This window comes from Anopheles maculipalpis, chromosome 2RL (genome assembly GCF_943734695.1).
Source record: "Anopheles maculipalpis chromosome 2RL, idAnoMacuDA_375_x, whole genome shotgun sequence".
In the NCBI taxonomy this organism is placed as follows: Eukaryota; Metazoa; Arthropoda; class Insecta; order Diptera; family Culicidae; genus Anopheles; species Anopheles maculipalpis.
Genome location: NC_064871.1, coordinates 10,501,518 through 10,524,723, shown reverse-complemented (window position 1 = coordinate 10,524,723; position 23,206 = coordinate 10,501,518). Strand labels below are relative to the sequence as shown.

The following is a 23,206-nucleotide window of genomic DNA, read 5'->3' as shown; positions in this document are numbered from 1 at the left end:
TTTTTCAATTAGATTAATTTGTTGAACATATCTTCATTGTCTTGTTCTTGAATGGCTTAAGGACCATCTAGGTCCTTAAGCTTACTAGACAGCCGATACCAGGTGAGCTGGATAGTCAATATTCACTACGCCGGGACGGTCCGGATGGGATTTGAGTCTCAGTTCAGCCCTGTGAAGTCCGATGTCGCCTACACCACCAGGTGTAGGCACAAAAAAAATCTTCATATTTATTATTCCAAAAATTATCGAAGTCGATCTTAGAGATCATAGATGAGTTTACGATTTTCTAACTGCAACCATTAAAAATTAAATGTCAGAAAAAGATACGAAAAATAAGACAGCTCTTAGTTTCCACAGTTAATTTCTATTTTAAATTCATAATTTTCGTCTTTTTTAAAGCTGAATTGCATATATGAAGCCCAAGGTTTATTCCTCAAACCTCACTCTGAACCATAACTTCACCAACTGTTATTCTTCTTTGTTCCAACAAATGTCAATTAAATCACTTACAAGAGATGTACTTTTCTCAGAACAGCAAAGTCAAACAGAGGCATACTGATCAATTGGATGTTGACTCTACCAGTTTAAAGTTGCACATTATACCTCGTTATCTTAATTAAGCATCTCAAGATTCAATGAAGCAGTCATCACGCATGAAACGGGCGCTTAATGAAGAATCATATTGAATTGCTGTTTGCTATTATAGCTTTGCTTGTAATCGTTGTAAAAGAATCCAAGAACCTGATCATAATGTTAGAAAACAAGCCGAAAAGAAATAATAATTCTACTCTCATATGTGTAGAACAGAACATTCTGTCTCTAATCGACCGGTATCGATAGCTTCAAAACATGTGATCCATTAAATATTACTTTCAGCACTCATCTAGTCCGCTGTATTATTTAACCGCATCGCAAAACCCTTGCTCTCAGCCGTACCAACCAGTTAGACAACCTGTGCGACAAGCAGTCACCAACACAGCACCATCACCTTATACCCAATCGCACAAACCAACCAACTTCCCCGTGCTGGGACGGACGCCATAATAATCGTAATCATGCCGGTTCCATTAGCACAAGTAGCTGGTGTTAGCTAATAATCAAAACCGCAAAACCAACTCATCCTTTGCTGCGCGTTCGAAAGACAGGTGGACGGGAGCAGGTCGGCTGGAAGGTTGAGCAGTGGAAACAACGGAAACAAAAAGGAAAGAAAACCAAAACCGTTACTGTCGCTGGCGTGGATGAAGTGTTGCGCCTGGAGCGAAATGTCGGTATCGCTAATTAAAGTTAGCTCGTTGAATTGGAATCATCCCTTAGCAAGAATTCAATACAAAATATGTTCTCCCGTTCTATCGCTATCGCAGCCGGTTGCTATCGCTGCCGTTTCCGAAACGGTTCTAACCAACGGCAAACAAACGCACCTAATCACCTTTCTAAACGAACAGGCCTACAGCAACGAAACATCTTTCTCATTCTCCGGTCTCTTTCGCACGCCGAATGTTTTGCACATGAACGGTTTCAGATTCGTGGAAAGACTTGCTCGTTTTCTACCAGCAAATTTAAAGTTCATCATTGACGCACTGTGCAAGCTTTTGAAGTACGCACCTAGACGACTACGATAATAATACTCGTAGTGACGAGGGTGGTGTTAGTGAGCAGGATGATGTTGATGATTACAGGCGAATGTATTTATCAACCCGGGAAAGATATAGAATGTCAGAGCAAACGTTCCTTACGGCTGTTTAATCACGGGTGCGTTCGTGCTTTCCATTACGATTACGTTGGCTCAGATAACAAACAATCGTTCAGCAGTTCCCCATAAACGGGTGTAAATGGAAAATTGAGCCTGGCGTGTTCTGCTTTGCTTCCGTGTTGGCAGGTGATAGTTTAATGATACTCTTGTAAGCATGGTGTGAAAAACAACGCTTATTGACATTGTGTAGTAATACAAAGTTTACTAGCGATGGAGCCGCCTAGTGTTTTGTTACTCATAGAGCTCGACAGCAATTGATTAGTTTACGTATTTGATATTTAATTGTAACTTGAGAAGACAGCTTTTGTAGTGTGAACAATAGGAATCAAGATGAGATTGTTTTGTGTTCCCTTAAATAAACAACCATTTGATGAGTGGAACAAAGTGTACACTACTAATGGAGACGCCTGGTGTTGTACAGTGGAAACAACCAAAGTGATTGGGTGGTTTCTAAAATTTAAATAATTTTATTTTCACTCAGTTTCATTGTAATGAGAATGAAACAGTGTGAATCATCATAAGACTTTCATGCCACGTCAATTAAGCAAACATGTAATGAGTGATACAAACTATCCTTTTAATGGAGGTGCCTGGTGTTTTATACTGTAGAGAATTATACTACAATTAAATACTTCTTATCATTCAAACTGTACTTATTGCGAAGCTTGTACTTCCTTATCCTAACTGGTATTAGACAAAGTTTACTTCACAGCTTCACATAAGCTAAACGCTGACATTGATGTATTACGACGATACTCATTATGCACCCACGATATCATACAAAATGCCACCTTTTCGTGACCATGATCCCGGCTCGTACCAGCAATGATTGATATCTAACTCCAAAACCCGTCAGCTTCAGCAATCCCTCAGCATCTTCGTTTGTAATCGATCGATCGCCATCGTTCGAAGGCAAAGACTGAGTAAAATAAAAATCGAATAAAAAAACACACCAACCGATGACAAACATCAACCGAAAGAGTTTCAGCAGCCATCTACACCGGTTCGAATCGCACCGTTTCGTTCATCAAAATTGTCCATTCAGAATGCCCTCGAGCGTAGCAAAATCGTACAACATTCTCCGGTGCCTTTTTTTTTTTTGAGCATCCTTTTTTAACCTCTCGTCCCATCGAACAGTGTACGTTTAAAGGTTTCATTGTGCGAGAGCGTTTGGGTGGGCGTGTTATGTGCGGCTTCAGACAAACTTTCTTTCCCTTTAGATCACACACACAGCCACACACACACAGGTCGACACAAAACAAACCGAACCACCATCGTTTACAATTCAATCACTCACGCTCAGGGTTCAGGTTCTGTGGCCAAGATGTACCGTGTTGGGCACACATGTAACTGGCGTCCAATCTTCTTCACCAGCAGAGTACGTACCGATGGTAAGACAAGATACCCCCTGTCTGATGTTACGCAACGGGACTCCTCGATTTATGCTTACATATTCGCATACGATCGTGTTTATGTTTATTAACACACCCGAAGCTATAAATTTTTCCCTCTGCCTTGGCTGCGGTGGCTGAAATTTTATTATTTATTCACCGATCACCATCGTTATCATGTACCCGGGGTTTTCCTTCCTTCCAGCACTGCTCACATCCCCTCCCGCTTCTTCCCTGTTCCCTCTCTTCCCCCTCACACTTTACATGAAAACCTCCTGCTCTGATGGATATCGTTGAGTGAACGATTCCAAACCGCACTGAGTGGTACCGTGGGACGTACGAAACTTGCCGGAAAATCAAACCAAATTTTAACCTTAGTGCTCAAAATCCACAGTGAGCGTAGAGGGCAGAAAGATAATGCAGAACGTCTGGGAAGAGGATTAAAAGGAAAGCATAATCCATGGTTACAAGATAGCAAAAAAAAAAAAAACACCAAAGCGACCCACCAAATGATATATTTCAGTGGAAAAGTGATGGGTAGTGGTTGTGGTTTTTGGTGGGTGGAGAGCTCCGTTTAAATGGTTAACCGTCGAAAGACGCCTCAATAAGCCACATACGTGTACACGCAAAAACACACACACACACACACCGACACACATCCACTGTGATATCGTCTGGTAAAGCACCAAGAGTTTACCCAAGGCATCGGGCCTTTACCGGCAAAACGCTAAACATCCAAACCAATCTCGTGCAAATCGACCGGAACGGATCCAAACGTGCCCTCCGGGAACTTATCCACACACGGCCACCCCAAAAAACCGCACGCATATAGGCTTTAAACTGCCAAATTTCACACAAACACTCACACGCGCACGTACGCGCACATGCTAAGCATCCTTCAGGGGTGGCATTGGCGTCGTTTTTCGGTTGCGTTGTCGTTATTAATATTTTCCCTTTTTTTCTCGTTCCATTTTCTACCCTCAGGACTCCCTCTCTCTCTCTCTTTCACGATGGTTTACACGCATACAAGGGCACAAAATTTGATCGGGAAAGCGGCCGAGCGGTGCGCATTCTGGCAGCGCTTCTTGGCCGGAAAATTGTTACTGCAACGCGGCTTGAATTCGAAGCCAAAATGGCACCCTGAAGGCATACTCCACGCTCAAGCGTGTGCGTGTGTGTTCGTAAATTTACGCCACCATACATCGCGTCTCTTCACGCACCACCCAAGATGCCTGTGCCGCACTGGAATCGCGTGCGTGATATTCCCGGGTCCCGAGTCATGATCCGACAGTACCGTTGGGTGGATTGTGGATTTTTGGTTCACTGCGTTCACGCCATATGTTGATTATTGATTCCGTATTCTGTGCATCGAAATAATAATGGAGCGATTATACCTTCCAACGTGCCGGTGGCTGGTGGTTGGCGCAAGCGGATGGGTATGCCTTGTTATCGGTTCCGTTTGCCTATCCGGTTTAGCGGTTTGCTGTGTGAGTGTGTGTGCTGATTTGCGCGCGGATTGTCTTTTTCGCCACGGGGAACGAAAGTACGCAAGTGCGCTTAGAATTCCATGGTTCCGGCCGAATCCGGCGTTCGGTCAGGCGTGAAGTACAAAACAAAGCACCAGCAAACGAAAAAAACAAAAACGGAAACAACTAAATATGGCACCTACGGCGAATAAATTGCCCTTTATCTGGTGAATGTCTTCCCGGGCCAGTTCCTGGCCAGCCGTGGAGAAAGATATTATTAACCGAAGGCTCGCGATAAAACGCGTTTATTGGTTATGATCGACGCAGCGGCGCAGTAGCTGCGTTCGTGACCATATTGGTGTGGTAATAAACTGTGCGATGTGTTCCTTGTTGTTTTGGCAGAGGGGCTTGCAAGGACAATAAACAGCCAAAATTGAATTGCGTATGTTGATGAAATATTAGCTCATTCAATTTGGCTTCAGGCCCATCAAAAGAACAATATTACAAAAGGCGTTTTAGGGAGCAACAAATGTCCTTTTATTTGGTGAACTTTCAATCAAAAGTTGTAACTTACACGGCTGGTTAAGTCTTCTTAGGCAGTGCAACATCGAGAGATTTTGGTTGTTTATCTGGCTTCATAGAATTAGTTTCTAGCTGAGTAGTCCTTGACCCCTAGCTAGTTAAAGAAATGGATTCTATGCCATGGAAAAGACACCCTACAAGATGTGGCTCTCCTCCAGATAAGGTTCAAGAAAGTATCGTCAAATTACATATCGAATAAATCGGCATTAAACCTTAAGCAAGAGCAGTCAGACATTTGTTTTCGTTAAGTCAAGGCAACAAGCAATAAGGGCGATTTAATTAAAAACTAAAATTCTGCTGACTCTAGCAGCATGTATCCTAATCCTAGTTTAGATTATGGTGCTGATGATGATGATTATAAATCTCACGCTGCACCATCAAACAAGCCCTTCAATTTAAGACATCGGAAGGAGAGAGACCAACCGAGAAATTGTCTGCTGCCTGATGGTTTAGTGTTTATACTTTCCTTTTTTGTTTTGTAATGTTTAAAAATTTTGTCCAAAAAAAAGGTTCAAAATTTTTGAAACTGTTTTCAAGTGATTCTATAAGAACTAAAGTTGGCCTGGTAGTGCAGACGACAGCAGTGTCGGTCTTCAAACGGCAAAACCAGGGTTCAAGTCTCATCTGAATCGTCCCCCCTGTAGTGAGGACTGACTATCCAATTTACTTGCTCATACCCTGAAAGCAACCTATAAGTGATCGTTTTCGTAGCTCTAAACTAATGAAAAAATGTTCAAAATTGAAAAAAATGAGACCATTTTGTAATCTCTTAAGTAAACACATTCGCTAAGCTCTCAGCTTTGAAGTTTGACAGATAGTCAAATGGACAACCATAACACAAAATTCTCAATTTATAGAGATTTTTCATATTATCGATAATATAAATTATAATAAGAATTTATTACATAACGAGGAAGTGACGCCAAGTTTGACCATCTTTAAGTTGAAAAGTATAAACACAAGGTGTTCAAAAACATTTGCTAAGTCAATGAAATTGATTGAATCCCTACAAAAATCGAGTTCTGTAATTTAAAATATAGATGGACATTAAAAAGTCCAGAAGAAAACAATTCTAACCAGAAGTGAAACGAGTCTCATCACGGTCTGGTGATGAGGCGATAGCGTCATCGGCCCTCGCACGGGAGTACTGGGATTTAAATCTCACCCACACCAATCCTTTGAGCTATGTATGTAGGTTCAAATTTTCACAGGAAAATTTAATCAATCAGCTTTCCAATATTCTGTTTATCCATTTCACTAGCAATCTCATCCCTTAGGAAATCTCTACAAGATTTAAGAGTGCTTTCCGAACTCCAAACTTTGTGCTCTAGTTCGTTGGTCTAAAATTTAAGACATCAAAATAAATATCTTACATTATTATTTTCATTTTTCCATATTGATTTCCTTACGATCGTTCAACACAGACTGTTATGTTAGTAAATCAAGATAAAATTCTACATTGAATTCAAAACACACTATTATCCAACCCAAAATAATCATCCAATGCACTTCGGACACTTTTCTTAAGACACATTCTAAACAGATTTTCGTCACTTTTCTCCTATTTCACCTAACCTTTGTCCGCAATCTTATAATCATTGTCTCTGATTTAATCAATCGCTAAAAACATGCTCCACCTTTCGTTCGGAACAGCTGGCATCCCAGCTCAAAGCATCTTCACCTTCTTGGGTGATCTGCTTCGCACTGTTTGCACTAAATAGATAACCAAAGGCAAAAAAGAACTTCTCACCACCCGTCCCACATCCACGGTTCCACCTTTACCCGACCCGGCACTTGCCACACCAAGCGAGTACTCACTCATTATCAGCTATTGCCCCAGCAATCGAGCGCACTGGTTTCACGTTCGATTCACGATGCTTCGACTGAATTAGCTGGCACGATAATTAAGTTCACTTTCAAGTTTAATCTAATGGAACAGAAAAGTTTTTCTTTTGCGTACTTTGACCATAGCCCAGCGCCGGTTCAGCGTTTGATGGTTCATTTCGGTAATTCAATTTATCCCCCGGGTGATTTTGCTTCACCGCCCAGCTGAGCAAGCTCGCCATCGGTGGCACCGAGTAAAACTCCCTCCTTGCGCTGAGCGTTTTCTTCCGATACCTTCCCAGTGACTAGGATAGGTGCCCACAAAGTGCACAGTCACCACCAACGGCTCGGATCAACACGGGTGCCACTTCTAACTGATGGTCGGTAGAAGAATCTCCACCTGACAACCAGTACTGAGTTTCGCTACTACGAGTCCCACGGAGTCCCAAGGGTTGAACCACTATTGGCCGGGCTACGCGACGATCGAAACCAATTTTAAGCTCAGTCAACTGGTGGACGTTCTGGCTCGCTGACAGTTCGACATTTGGTCAACGATGGCAGCCAAACAGCAATCGCACAAAGCGCCAAACAAACCAACTTGTCTAGCTGCGAAACCTTCAACGCCCGCGCTAAAGAGTAGAACTTTTTTGGGGAGGGGAAGTGACGAGAAGCGTAAGCCCTCGGTGAAAAGAATCTGATTACATTTGCTGGCCATCGTGCTGAGTGACACACTGAGGGACAGCAGCTTTTGATGTTTTGTGTTCGATGGTTTTACTGAACGGATCGCATTGAAACGCGAGTGAGTAAGTCTTTTGTTTGAATCATCAAACAGATTTTCTCATCAAGACATTCGTATCAGATCCGATAGCAAATCGACGAGATCAGTTTACAGTGGCTGGATAAATATCTTACCAAGGACAGAAAGCTATCGGCGCTTATAAATAGCTTCGTTAGCGTCTGTCCAACTTTAAGCTCCAAAGGTATAGATTTGATGAGTTTAAAAACGCTTAAAGAACGATTAGAGCCTTTTTCGAGTGCAATTATCATCGCTCAACAACAAATCAAAAATCTCCCACTGTTAAAAACATGTTCTATCAACACTTATCGCTGATGAATTAACTCGCTCGATTTGCTCAAGTGCCGGGCGCTTGAAAAGTGTGCCATCGAACATTATTAAAAGCCATTCCATAACAACGTATCAATCACAATAAAGCACCCTAATTGAACGACCACAAAAATCCCACCGTACTACGACCGTACGGGCACGTGTCTCAAGCAACTTGAGGTGAATCGATAAAATTGGCTTTAACTTCAAACGTCATTCGAAAATTGTGTCCTCAAATGGCAGCCCACATCGGCTGTCGATTTCCTCTCAAAAACTATTGCTGAAAGTCGGCCTCCGAAAGGTTTTGCAATTTCTCTCCCATTTCAGACCCATTCACCAGTGTTTCCATCTAGCTCCGGCTGTCAGTTTGGCTTTAGCTATTCTTCGCTGCTTCCTTCATTACACCCACCACGATTGGGTTAAATCGATGAAAAGTGGAAAGCAGAAGCGAGAGCGACCGAATGTAACTTTTAAATCAAATTAATTTCCAACCAACACCGGCACAAGCAGGAAAATCATAGAAGCGGAAACAGGCCAAAACACAGAGGATGTTCGGGCCTGGGTTTGGGTTTGGACACGTCCTTATCGCTCTTCTTTAACAGTTTCACCCGTCAAGCGAATGGATACGAGTGCTCGGGCACTCTTATTAAATCACCCACAGTCGATGTCTGCCGATTGACAATGCTTTTCGTACGATATTCGCGTCGGAAGGACGTGTCGTCAGACGCAAGACGCCCTGTGCTGTCTTGCCGGTGGAATACGGGAGCGGATGTAGGCTGCCGGATACCGATATTACATCGCTGCCAGGCATAAGCATCGCCTGACTGGAGTCAACATAACCGGTAGACAGATAAATTGGCAAACATGAGTGTCTCCGTCTTGCGTATTAAAACAATAGGGATGTCAAGAGCGTGGAACAGACTTTTATTGTGTACGGTTCAGAGAAGCTTTCTGGCTTATTATTCGATCAATATTGATGGTTTAGAACAAGCGATACATAATTTAAAATGCGAGCTAGATTGAGTTTTCGAGGAATTTAATGCGTCAATTATTATAAAAAATAGCACTTTCCAAGAAAATTATGAAGGTTTTAAGATGTAGAAATACAAACTCGCGTAATATAGCATTTGACCGGTTAACTATAAAAATTCATCACATTTTATTACATTAACAAAGTTAACACTTATGTTCGTCCCAAAATTAAAACACAAGACATGAAGTATTTCTACCGAGCATACCCGGGATATGGTGCCCTTTCAAAGCTCGGAGAAGGAAATGTCTCCCAGGAAAGATGAAATGAAAGGAGTATACTAATTTCAAGTTTTTTGTAAGCAATACGGCCTGGCCGTCCTTTATGAATAAAAAAAAAGAAGCATTTCTCTTAAGAAATGGAAAATTTCTGAAGACTTGAAGAAGAAAATGTTGATGAAAAGTGTGTCTCAGACTGCAATAAGATAATTTTTTATTGAAGTTTAAATTAAAATAAGTAGTATTCTAAAGAAACATTCATTAACATCGCTGCTTGAACTGATTGATTGCTTGAAATGATTGAACAAACAATTTTCCGTTTTATCTCAATTCTGAAAAATGATCCATTTCGGGTTGGAAAAATTTAGAACTATCGCTCATCCGACACAGCTTGCCAAAGGATAAACACACACACACACACACACGGAGCCCCCAAATGGACTCCATCCAATCACTTGCACCAGGGAAAGAAACATCGATGACAAAATGGTAATATTCATGATCCAGACCGACGCTTCATTTATTTACTTTCAACACTACCACAGCGCACGCACGCACACTCGACGCATTACATAAAATAAAAACTCCCTCCCAAAAACGATAAACTTTACCACTTTTTATTCCACCCGTTCTCCGGGAAACGGAGAACCCCCGCATTCAAGCGTCCCGAGTGTCACATGTGTAGCACGAGATTGTTCCCATTGCGCACAAACTGAACCTTCGAAAAGGAGGAATGGAAGATTTGTTTATGTCATCCGCAAACCGGGAAAAGTCCACCATCGATTGGATGTAAATGTGGGTGACAGCTACCGTACATTGGAACTTCACTTTCGACAGGTTTCTCTTCGGTGACATCAATTTCGCCTCCCGCCTCCCGAAAAAGAAAAGCTTCCCGGAGTATGATAAATGGATCAAACAAGCCTTTCCCGTCCAGCGTGCGTCCTTATTTCCCGGTAGACCGTAGTTGCTGCTTTTGCATGGGATCCGGCTCTCGAGCAACGGCCTACCAAGGCCATAGCTGAAGCTTGTTGGTGTGTAAAATGTGTAGCCAACCTACTCGTAAAGCAATAACTGGTTTAGAGTAATGGTTGTTATAAATGGAACGGAAGTATCGTACAGACAACCTCAACATGTTGATTACAAATATTGGCCCATCGATCGTTGATAAGTGCAAGCCAGCCCGCGTAATGTTGACAGTTATTTATGTTTGTTTAAAAGTAAAGCAAAGTGACGAAAATGAGCCCATTTTAAATAATGTAAAACATTGTTTGTAAAGCTGCTTCTTTTATATTACTCCTACTAGAAGTGGAAGTGAGGCTGAGGTTTTGAGCCTGTGTGTGTGTGTGTGTGTGTGTGTGTGTGTGTGTGTGTGTGTGTGTGTGTGTGTGTGTGTGATAAATTGAATCAGTTTTCAATTCCTTTGCTTCGTACATCGCAAACACATCGCATCGCACATCTCTCGATTGCTGGGAAAAAGGCAAACATTATGATCCAATAGTCAGCTCGTCTGCCTAACTCTTTGGATTGATTTATGACGGAAAATTGAATTTTTGTGCTACTCTGGCGAGCTGAGGTGTATTGATTATTGCTTTTTTCGTTATTTCCACTCCAATTTTTGTTTATATTTTTCTCAAAAAAAAACTTTATCTACTATATCAAATAAACTTCCAGCATTTGTTTTGGCTTTTGTTTTTTTGTTTTTTTTTTTTTTTTGTTATGAACCTCCATCCGTCCTTCGATATTCTCTTCGTTTAAATCACTCTACCAAAGCTGGGTGGAATTTTTGAAGGACGACAAAAATGCACATCCCAGCAACAAATGCGCTATCGACCGGAGTGGGACAAAACAACACAAAAAATTATCTACCGATCGTTTTCACAATGTGACACTGGCACTCCAACAAAAAAATTAAATCGAAATGCTTTCCAAGAAGAAGGTCAAACTCACCAAACAGTAGAGCAGGCAAATAAAATGAAAAACACAAAAAAAACAACAAAGCACACCCACACACACACACACACTCCCTTTATTTCGTAACCTTTTGCCAGCAATAAATCATCAAAAGTCCTGCGCGCCGGAGATGAAGCTATCGGTTGATTTAGCAGTGAAAAACAAATATTTCATCGTTAAATCTGTAGCGCTTGGAGGGAAAAATTTTCCACCATGGGTTTTCTCTCTCTCCCTCGATCCGGTCTTCCGGAACGCTCTACCACCCTCATATGGATCATATCGTTTCGGACCGGACTAAAACAAACGTGGACAAATCGTTCACGAGCGAGCTGAACCCAGCCAGAACGTTGCAGTACCGTGGGGCACAAGGGATGTGTGAGTGATTTTTTCATTTTTCTCTTTGTCTGATTCAATATGTATGTATGTGTGTCAGTGTATCAAGACTACACACTACAGCCATGCAGTGCCATTTTTGCTGCGATGCTAGAGCCCTTTCAAATGTCCCATCCTCAACCCAACGACAATGATGCCAAGGAAATGATCATAAATCAAATATTTACCTATATTTCCTGTGTATCATTCCACCCGGCGGGTGAAGTTTTCCCCTCGCTGGATAAGCTTATGACGACGGTTGGCAGCCGAACGACTTTGGTTGATTTGCTGAACACTTCCGATGCATTTTTCACCAACACAGCCTTTGAGCTTCCGGTTCCGGAGCTCCGCCAGCTACGGGAACGTCAAATTACGGCTGCTGCTAGTAGATTCTCGGGGCAAAAGTTATCGTACGTTGCGTAACATATGTATGTGTGCGTGCATGGGTAATGCAGTTTTGCTGCACTTGCACGTTTGGCACAATTACGGTCACGAATTACGAACGCTCAGCCACGGTGAGCTTTGCTCTTGATCGTGCACGACGCACTAATAGCTTTAGCATGTTTGCACCTTTTTATTTCCACCAACACGTTACTGATCACTCGTTTGCACATTCACTTTGTGGTTGTTTTTTGTTTGGGTAAAATCTTTTTTCGCAATAATCCTGTAACATATAAAAAAATTTACTATCACAATTTTGCACTCCCGTAAGGCTTATTGTTGATTGCTATCATGCAACGTAATGTAACACCAGTACATGTATTAGTATTAATGCAATAAGTAAGCCGCCTGACAACTGTGTTATATGCTAAGGATATATGCTTTGGTCATAACTATAAATACAACGAATCCTTAGAACCTTAAGCGGACAATACAATTGAACAGAATTGCCCTGTTTAAAGCCTAAAAGCGATATAATAATTAGTCAGCTTTATTTAATCCCTTTATGCTAGCGAATTTCAATTGCTAGACTTCCTCGACTCTCTTTTTCTACTTGTTGAATGTGCATTTAATCGAGCAATATTTAACCGATTCCGCCTAAGCCACTGCCAAGTCCAGCGCGCACTACACTTTTCTTGATGCTATTTCTGTACGGGAATTGATTTTTTCCCAAAATTGCATACATGGGGGGGTTGTAGGGAGGGGTGGTGGTTTATCAAACTATTCCTACAGACCATCCCGTTACCTATTACACGCACGCAGCATCAGCAAACCGACGCTAAATGGCAAAACGCGCCGTAAAAAGTGTGATTCAACCCAACGCTCAAACCATGCTGGCGCCAGCAATTTTTGGCAACATTCCCTGTGCTGTGTTTCTTGTACGCAAACTCTCCCTCAAAAAGCTAAAACAAAAAAAAAATCCCCACCAGGTTTTACCTGAAAGCCGATATCTAATCCCGGCACGCCGGTGTTCTTATGGCAAGCGCATTTAGCCAGACCGGTTTGTGCCGGTGTCGCTTACCACCAGGCAAGCAAGGAAGCAAAGATGCTGTGCTCTGGATGTCCTTTGAATTGTTGGGGAGGGAACTGTGAGGGACGGTGTAGAAGAAAGCACACAAAATCGACAGGATAGTAAAATTCTGACCAAACCAAAATTCCGGCAATCGAAGTATGGTTGCTTCGTAATGAAGAAGCAAAAAAGAAACCACCTTAGATTTGGTCGCTTAGATGCGCATTTTCAGGAAAAAATGGAAAAAATAGTGACCCGACCATGCGGGTAGTTTTTGCTTTCAATATCTTCTTTTTGTTTTTTTTTTGCTTCATTAGCTTTTATTCATCCACCAGCTTCTGGTTTGGCGTGGATTCAGTGAAATAAGAAAGCATTAATAGCAAACACACACACGTGCAAGAACATCCACGCGAGGTCAAGTTAAACAAAAAATGGTAACGTTTGCACCAGATGTGTGTGTGTGTGTTGAAATAATCCGCACAAATACTCGCACGGGAAAAACTCTGGTGTAGGAGAAAAGTCAGTGGAATAGCGTGGCATGTCAATGGCTTCCCTGGACGACATGCAGGATCCTAACGGACGATATGTTTTATGCGACCGCGACTGTACAACCATCCATCCGGTGGAACAAAAGCAAACGCACAGACGCATTGCACTAGGGGTGGATTTTTTTTCCCCGCCTACATGCCCTAGTTTATCGCTTCCCCGGACCGCATATCTCGAGAGTTCTCAAGACGTTCTCCATCATGCTGTGTCATGCGTTCTAAGGGGAAATAGTTTTTCTTTTGCGCCAACAGCAGTTCTTCGGCCTTGGTGACAGATGTGTTGCAGGCGCGTGGGACAGGTCCGGTGTGGGGAAATCCCAACAACAATAGGTACACGCGCTGATAATGCGAAGATATATGCGCGTACAGGTCAAGGAAAACTATCCACAAAAGTCAAGTGAAGTTTTGCAGGCAGCAGGGCTCCGTTCCTTCCTTTTTCACCACCAATTTTCCTTTCCTAGCACGACTCACTAGGCACAGCTCACGGCGTCACACGCATTTATGATGACGATGATGATCACACTCCTCCGGTTAGGACGGTTGGCCCTCCAACGTTTAACGGCCACAAACGGGCAGCCCCACAACAAGAAGATGCCATAATTCTTCTTCCCGCAATTTTCATTCACATTCACCTTCACCGAGGCGTGCCCCGGCGTGCTGATGAAGATGGCGCTTTTGTTATGATGTGTATTTCACTGACACATAAATAAAACATTTCGCGTTTCACAATTGAGTCATCGTGGGGAGACCACTCGCGCTCGCATTACTCCTGCCCGCCCTGCCAAATTATCGTTTTATTTTGCCGTGTATTTTTATTCCATTTTCCTTACTGCCAATTTCAAACGTACGTTCGTCGCACTGCTCGCAGCGAAAGGTATGATATGCCAGCAGCACATGAGCGAGTGATTTAAATAAAGGTAAAAAAAATCCGTCACACAAAAAAAAACAATGCTCCCCACACATATTTCCACACGGCCGTTCAGAGATCACAATTCAGCGCACTGCCCGCAGGTACGCAGCAGCACGCGAGTGTGGCAGAAGCACAAAACAACAAATCATACGCACATCGTTTTTCACGGAAGCATCACCGGCTAAAGCAGCTTCGATGAAGCGGGCTGATGTTACGAGGGATGGTTTGGGGTGTGGATGGAAGACACTGATCCCCACACACACACACACACACACACGTATGCCTGCGTGAGGACAAATGCACACCAGGGCACGGAGTCGAGCCAAACTAAACAAACAGCACAAGCTGGCGAAGCTGACGAAATAATGATGATAGCACGTTGACAGGCCACTTTCGGTGTGGCTTGCGATTTCTATGATTTGGTTTGGCCGTTTTTTATCTTTTCCATTTTTTTTTTTTTTGCGGTGACTTGGTTTTTCGCCTGTCACAGTACACTCACACATCCGGTGATGAAATATCACGTACGCATGCACTAAGTATGGTGCGATTTTGGGCTTCTCTCGTGTTAGGTGTTTTGTTTAAACATTCTCTTTAATTTTCCTCCTGCGTCACGATTCTTGCGGTGGGAAAATTTTCCTACAACACTTCAACACACATCACGCAGATAAGCGCTTCATCCTTTCTAACGCACCCGATAAGGATGCTTAACAACAGCACATGTACACACAGACTCCCATCGCGATGACAAACACGTCGCCGGAATCAAACAAAAACCATCATCAGCACATCACTTCATGCGTTTCATTTCTTTCTAATGGCCACTTTCTTCTTGCACGGACGTTATGGAAACACGTGAAAAAATTCATTCCCACTTTTCCCACACAAACACATAAGGCAACAAAAAAAACCGGTCATCCATTTATCAAGCCCCTTTGTTGTGCTTTTCCCGCACTATAAACACCCATCCGGTTAGTGATAAGGGCTCGAAGATGTTGATGTGTACACTGTGAACCAGGAAGCCGCACACACGCACACAACCTACCGCAACCTACGATGATACCACCGGGCGGTCGTACAGCGCGACAATTCCTAGCAGCACACGGAAACAGCTTCCAGCGGGTGCTGTTTTTGGGGGCACGCACGCACGGCTACGACGACGCACCATGGACAGAACTCGAACAAAAACTGAATGAAAAACGAGAGGTTGCGTCTTCGGATGGGCACACACAACGGCACCACATACACGCACAAAACGAGGATGCTCGATTGTTGCTGCCGTTGCTGCCACCAACGGTCGTGCTTGAGAGCGTTCGAACTCGTGACTTTTGAGCGAGTGTGTAGTCACTCTTTTTCTCGCTCTCTCTCTCTCGCCGGATACAGTCGCCACTAGGGTTGGGATGGAAAAGTCCAGAGAATGCCGGCAATTTCCCCTTATTTTTCCGAACATAGCAGTTGAGAGCGTGGAAAAGTGTTCCTTTTTTGGGAGTGGCACCATAGCGTGGAACGATTTTTTTTTGGACAAACAGACATCGAATCGGATGGGACGGAAGTAAAAGTTCACGAATGGTTTGTGCTCTCGTGAGTTCCCTTGAAAGTGCGTTCAGGTGCATAGGGTGGATTAACGCGATGAACTATGCTGTGAGAGATACACTGTAAAGTTGTTTTTGCAAAGCTAAATCAAATTTTCATTCTTGAAATATTTATTAAAAAAATTTTTAATAAATCTAGTTACGTTCGAGGTTCTTCAGTGATCTTTAAGACACGGCGAAAGGCTTTATATCAATACAATTTGTTTACGAACATCGTGATTTACGGAATTTTGCACGCTTATACTAATTTCCTAGTATTTCATGATGTTTAAAATGCTAGAAATTGTTAAAATCAGCTTATATTATTGCCAATTTAATGTTGTTTTGTCAAAATATTTGGCAACAAAGTTCTTCTTTTTCTTCTTCTTGGCTTAACGACCTCTAGGTTTAAGACCTCTCATGCCGGCCATCGAGTGGCTTATTAGACTGCCGATACCACGTAGTTGGTTAGTCAATCCTCCCTACGGGGAACGGTCAGCATGGGATTTGAACCTCGTTCCTGCCGTTTAAAGACCGGCGCCGCTGTCGCCTGCACCAAAAGGGCCGCCCTAAGTTATTAGTTTAGTTTATAAGTCATTCATTTATTTTGCATGTTTCTGGATATTTCATTAGTTGAGAAAAGGGTTGACGTATAGATGATGTGCTGGATAGATCTTAAACCTTTTTGGTAACAGATTTTGTCCAACTACAGAAAAATTAATCTAGTTCGATTTTGTTCCCCGTCAAAATTATCAAAATTAAATCAAAATAATCAAAATTTTATTATTTCCCAAAGACTTGGTTAAAGGAATATCGAAGAAATTAATAACAAGAGCATTCATAGTTGTGGTAAAGGCTAAGCAAATTAACTAAACGAGAAAAATAAGCGTAAAAGCTTGTTCGCTTTTCTGCGACCTCGTGTTTTAGTATTTGGTCTAATAAATTGTGGTTCTGAGCTGTAACAGTATTCCGCCATAAAGGATTGATACTTGATCTCTTTTATCAAAGATTCATCAAAACAAGCATTTTAATAATTCTATGATTTCATTCTTTTTACTTAATTACTGATTGATTCTTCTATTTTTCTATTTTTCCAGAGAACATCTGCATTATTTTTCCATATGTCCGTTACCAATCCCACGATTCGTATATGGTGAATTTAACCAATAAACAAATGCACCCTTTCCGCCTCGTGAGAGAAAAAAGTCACTCACGCTCAGCTCTCACGCAACTGCAGCAACCTAAGCCAGAGCATGAATTCAAACTATTCGGAGCCTGAAACGAACTAATCGTGAGAGCATAGCGTGAGAGCAACAAACCGCTCCCCGTGAGCGAGTGGGAAGAATGTTGTTTTGTTTTGAATCTGAACCAACGAACGGGTTTAACAAAATAAAATGGTAAAACAACCAAAATACCTTCCAATAACCAACATTTAATTAGCCGAAATAAAGTGTTTCTGACATGATCGACTTTGAACGCTGTTGTTTGTTTTACCTCATTTAATATAAACGATACTATTTATACACGCAGGAACACAAAAAAAAAAGGAATCCTTGACTAAATGAAACATCCACTTCCAAGCACAACCCACGGTTCCAAAGCCTACGCACGGCGGGTTATGCTTCGTCAAAGATTACCTTGTGCGCCTACCTGAGAGGGAAAAAACTAGCAGCCAAGAAAATGCTTTCCCACGGTCACACGAGCGGCTTACACCCGCCCGCCATGTAATCAAATTCAAATTGATTATTTTATTTTTTGTTGCACTCTTCACCACTCAGCTGCCAATTGGAATCGGTTACAATATCTTGTCCACCAATTGGAACACAACTTACTCTACATGGTAATGAGCATTACTTGCGATTCATGAAGTGTAATGAATTGCAAAGTGGGTAAAATTATTCATTGAACCATAGCGAAGAAAAAACGGTGGGCCCGACTGACGAACAAAAACCAAACGACTGTTACCTGGTAAAATCGAAGAACACGAGAGAGACAGTGCCGGGACGAATCGTGTTTGATACGTCTAATGCGGTACTCATTTGCATAGTTGTTAAATTTTGTCGTCACACCGTCCCGGGGAGACAATTCTGCACGAGTGGCACCTTAGATGCCATGCCTCTATATTTGATTGGTTTCTGATTGATGTATTGATTTCTTCTTAAGAGTGTGAGAAAAAAAAACTGAAGAAAATTATTTTTATCATGCTTTTTTTGTTTAATATCAGTTTTCCGTTCAATGAATTATAATTAAATCCTTAATATCATCACATTTCCTCAAGCATTCCATCACGAAGTGCAATATTTTTTTAAGCTCATTCTCTTGCCCATTCAACCAGCTTTTAAGTGGCATTTTAAATCACCCTTCTTAACTATCTCCCTCGCCGACCTTCACCAGACTCTTTCATTTTTTGCTTTCAAACATTTCCAAGCAAACGAAACGAGATAAGCATCAGCACTTGGCGAATTTTAATCTCCTCCCAAATAGCCCTTCACGGTGAGCTGTTTGCATTGAATTGATAACGATTTGCTAAACCGTTACACCGAAACGATTCGTCGATTCGTCGGATCGCACGGTGCATCCTTTCAGTCAATTGCTGCCGGCCGGGTCACAATCGGGCCAATAAAACCTTTTTCCGAACAAGATCAATAAATTTCTCGCTCGCGTTGCAGTGGGAAAGCTTCTCTCGGACTCTTTTTTTTTTTTTTAAACGTGCTGCACACACCAACTCGACTTCAGCCCGACACTAACACCGATGGTTTGCATCGAAAAGAATTCAATTATCCTTAGCTATTAATCTCTAGCCGCAAAACTAAATCCAGCTAAAGGGGAAACCTAACCAACGTGGGTGGAAAGCTGGAATGAAAAAATAAAATAAAAAAGCGTTTCCACCATGCATTGTGAGAGTACGAAAAATTTGTCCATCGGATCGGGTTACACTTCATGCATTTTTTAATGCGTGTGGAATAGCAGTTTTTATTTTCTCGATAAAACCCATAAGCGTCGATGGAAGCGATAAACAATGGGCACCCTCGCTCGTCATCGTCATCACGATTCAACATCATCATAACCCCACCCAGAATGGACAGGACCTTCCCCGTACGGGTTCCGTTTGCGTGGTTTGGCTAAAATTTGTGAGAACTCATACATTTTGTGGTTCTATTAGCGTTCCACTCCACTCTGCACGTTCACTACGTGTGAACGGGAGGGGGGATGGTGAGGTGGTTGGAGCGGGAATGGAAGGATAGATTTTCCACCGTGTCAGCATTCAAACCGATCGGCCACTATCAGCCACACTGTCCGTGAGCGTGAGAACAACGATTTGTGTGCTAAAGTGTGAAGAAGATAACCACCTTAATGCGCACCACTCTTCCGTGCATTGCGCGCGCGTGTGTGGAGGGTTTTTTCCACTTTTCTATTGAGCGATTGGATCGAAAGCATCCGTGGAGGTTACATCAAACTCACCCAAAGCTCCCCCCGGCCCCCTATTCGCATCTCATCGAGCATCGATTTGGCGATCGGGTTTTACTAGCCCATCGCCCGCCTTTTTTTCTACATACAGAGCCACCGTTCCATACACTACACCGAAAACTGGGAAGAAAGAAGCAAAAAACCATACATGGAGTAGAGTGCAAGCCTGCAGACTCGTTTTCAAACTACATAAACGGTGGAGCAATTTATGGTCGATGAAATTTAATTTACCGCACAACGCAATGAATTGCACTTTATCTAAGCGAATGCTCACATTTACCATAGCCGGTGAGGGGGTAAGGGAGCGTGGTGGTGGTTTGTTCCAAAAAGTGGCCAAAAATTTATATAGAGCGGGATAGCAACGGAGGGGAACATCCTGTTTTTTGGAAGGGAAGGATATATGGTGATTAAAGCGTTATGGAGCGTTCGGGGTGAAATGCACAATTAAATTAAAAGCAAAGCGCGTACAACTGTTGACACAAGCAAATGGGGTATGTTGGTTTTTCAGGGTGATATGCTAACATTATTCGAAATCAATACTTGAGTATGTTCTAAGCGGAGTAGAATGATAAAAAAGCTGTTATTTATTTAAATTTGGGAAACCTTTCTACACTAGTATTACATAAGGACTTATGCTCGTTAGAAATTAAAATTTAAAAGAATAGAAAAAGAAAACTGATTCCGGAGTATTCTCAACAGAAGCTATCGCTATCGCAATAGCAGCAGAAGAAAACACTGTACCGGAACGACCTTAAGTACTTCTTCTTCTTGGCTTAACGACCTCTAGGGTCACGCCGGCCATCGAATGGTTTACTCGACTTTCCGATACCACGTAGTTGGTTAGTCAGTCCTCACTACGGTGGGGCGCTACTGTGCTGAAGGCGCTGTAGAATGGCTCCATCCGAAACCCTCACATACTAGCGATCGTTTCCATCATGAAGGACAGTAAAATCTTTCTTTGCTGGATACCAGCACATGAAGAAGCAGATCGTCTTGCAAACGAGGGTAGACGCGACACAGAGCAGATGGATGGTGCCATCTCCAGAGCTGATGCATAGGTCTGGTTTGAACAGATGGTGCAACAGAGTTGGCACAACACATGGAATTCATTTGAGCCAACTCAAAAAAATCAAGCTGACAATCGCATCCTGGACTGATCCTTCAAAATTCAAATTTTTTGGTCTAGAGGTCACAGTAAAGCACCTCCTAACGGAATCTTGTGGATATTCCCGAGAGAGAGAGAGGTACGCATTAAGTAAGCACCTAGAGGTTTTGCTCGCCAACAATTTGGAGGAGACGGAAAAAGTAATAACTTTTTTAGGGACGTCGGTTTTTATTCTGAAGTTTGATTGTTGCTTTCTGATAGAAAGATGGAGTTGAATTTAAACTATCTAAAAGAAGAGGTGAATACGAACAATAGCTGATTCCGATTTGCAACAGTTCAGCAGAAATTTAACTCTCTTGGGTTCCAATAGCTTTGATACCACGCGTAGCTATTGACCAACGAAGCTCATCCTAATTATTATTGAGTCAAAAATGATCCAAACAAGTAAAATATCCCATTCGAATCATAACAATGGTCTGTTGGTACATTGGTAAGAAATAAATTAGTGCAGGAGAATCGGTATGACCGAATAGGAGTACGGCTATAAGACTTTTAAGCATGGGACCGGCGGTCCTCCAGTGACTGCAGATCCATCAGCTGGGTCAGATATGGGTCCTCACAATGTGTCCTACAGATATGAGTCCTCACAATAGGCGACTATACAACAGAACAGCACTCCAGGATTGGTCTGACTAGTGAGCAATAAAGTGTCTTCAAGCAAAGTTGATCCAGAGTTCTCCAGGCTCTAATAACAACGGATGCAATTTGGTGGTTGAAGGTCAAACCCTTGTCTAACCAGATACTCAAGTCCTTGGCGAGTGACGAGTGACTCGGGTGACAGTTCGCATGCCGAGAACATACGAGGGGAGGATGAGAATTTGGGAACGGCTAAAAGATTCAATAAGTCACTTATTAAGACACAGAGTTAGGAAATTACGAGTGAAACAAATAGAAAAACGATTAAAGTTACTTTGTACAGACTCACCATCTTCACTCAATGATCAAATCCTTAAATAATAACATTTCGTCCACTTCGATTTCCGCCAAGGAGAGCTTCGACTAAACATTGCACGAGTGTTATATGTATATTCTCTGAAACGTAGGTGAATTGAAATACTAAGAGTTACGTCAGCTAAGGTATCAGCAGCGTATAATAGGATAATGATATCAGCCTTTTTTTAAATGGGTTTCTTTGTGACCAAACGCTTTCAACGGATGTTACAATTGCTGAGCCCAATTTGATGAGATCTCAACAAAAGAAATCCTGTAAAACCGTATTTTTCCCCGTGACTAAAGTACGCTCCAGGAAATAGAACCAAACTCTTGAGAAACAATTAGTATGACTTTACAACTACCAACCAACATCGGTTCTAACAAAAACTGCACACCAATTATTTTAAAGTCAATACCTGTTTCACGTTTTTATCTTCTTTTCATTCCCGTAATGGCTTCCAAGGAAAATGCTTTTAACTAGAGCCATACATTTCTGTATGACAGTGCAATGACTTGCTCAGAAGAGAAAAAAAAAATCGTAAAAAACCAAGCAAAGTGCAAATCGGGCTGTTCAACGATCGAAAACAACAGCTCACTTTGCGTCGTTTGGCATTTAGTTTTTTTGGTGCAGACAACTGTCCCGCTGTAGACAACCGAATCCATCCTCCAGCTTGCATGCACGTCGACCAATTGTCGTCGGATGTTTACATGATAATGATCCAGCAGGATCAGCACAAGTGTCAGGGTGTTGGAAAAATTTATACTTCAGTCTGTCTTTCCTCGCTTTGTTTGCACAGTCTGTGCCTGGACGACGTTGTCTCTCCTAAACTGCATATCCTGCATATCCAGCCGGCGTGCTCGAATCGACTTCCGGTTTTACAGCAAACGCCAAATGGCAGTCGTCGAGAAAGCAAGTGTGCAAAAGATAAAAGATAAGCCTTCAAATCCCATCGACCCACCGTCGGAGGCAGCACACAGCCCCGGGAGCCGGAGGCAGATGCTCGTCCTCGTGCTGGAGTAAATTAATAGTGTGAAGAGAAGAAATCGAAGGGATGTAAAAAAAAAGAATAAAAGAAAAACACCAACCCAAGGAAAAGTCTAAACGGCTCGAGAGCGAAAGAGCGTCACAAACAAGCAGTTTCGCTACCGGGTATCTGGGAACGTTTAGAGGCCAGCCAGAGACAAACGTGCAGGACGAGCAACAAAAGCGCATCATCGGAAAAGTCACGTTTCACATTATAATCAGTGTGACAGTAGCCGTTTCATTTCTATTCCAGCATTGACCAGCTTTTGCCCATTTCCTTGCCCGTTGGCCTGGGGATCCCATTTCCATGGGTTGCCATGCGGATGGTTGATCGTCTACTTCGGCGGTTCCGGTGGCTGGTGTGCGGTGTGATGTGAACGCCGACGGCTGCAGGCAGTGAAGCGGTAGGGGGGGTGACGTTGGTCAAATGGCAAATGGTTGAGCACTTCCGGGCA

The 23,206-nt window shown here is 42.5% G+C and overlaps 1 protein-coding gene across 2 annotated transcripts in view; it reads right to left on the bottom strand.

Moving 5' to 3' along the window:
* The window catches only part of LOC126557911 (protein fork head), a 251,822-nt gene extending 229,130 nt beyond the window's left edge, over window positions 1-22,692 (bottom strand). For both annotated transcript variants that reach the window (XM_050213823.1, XM_050213824.1), the window contains exon 1: window positions 22,683-22,692. The gene's annotated coding sequence lies outside the window, so the exon portion shown is untranslated. The remainder of the gene's footprint in view (window positions 1-22,682) is intronic.
* Between the last annotated feature and the right edge of the window lie 514 nt (window positions 22,693-23,206).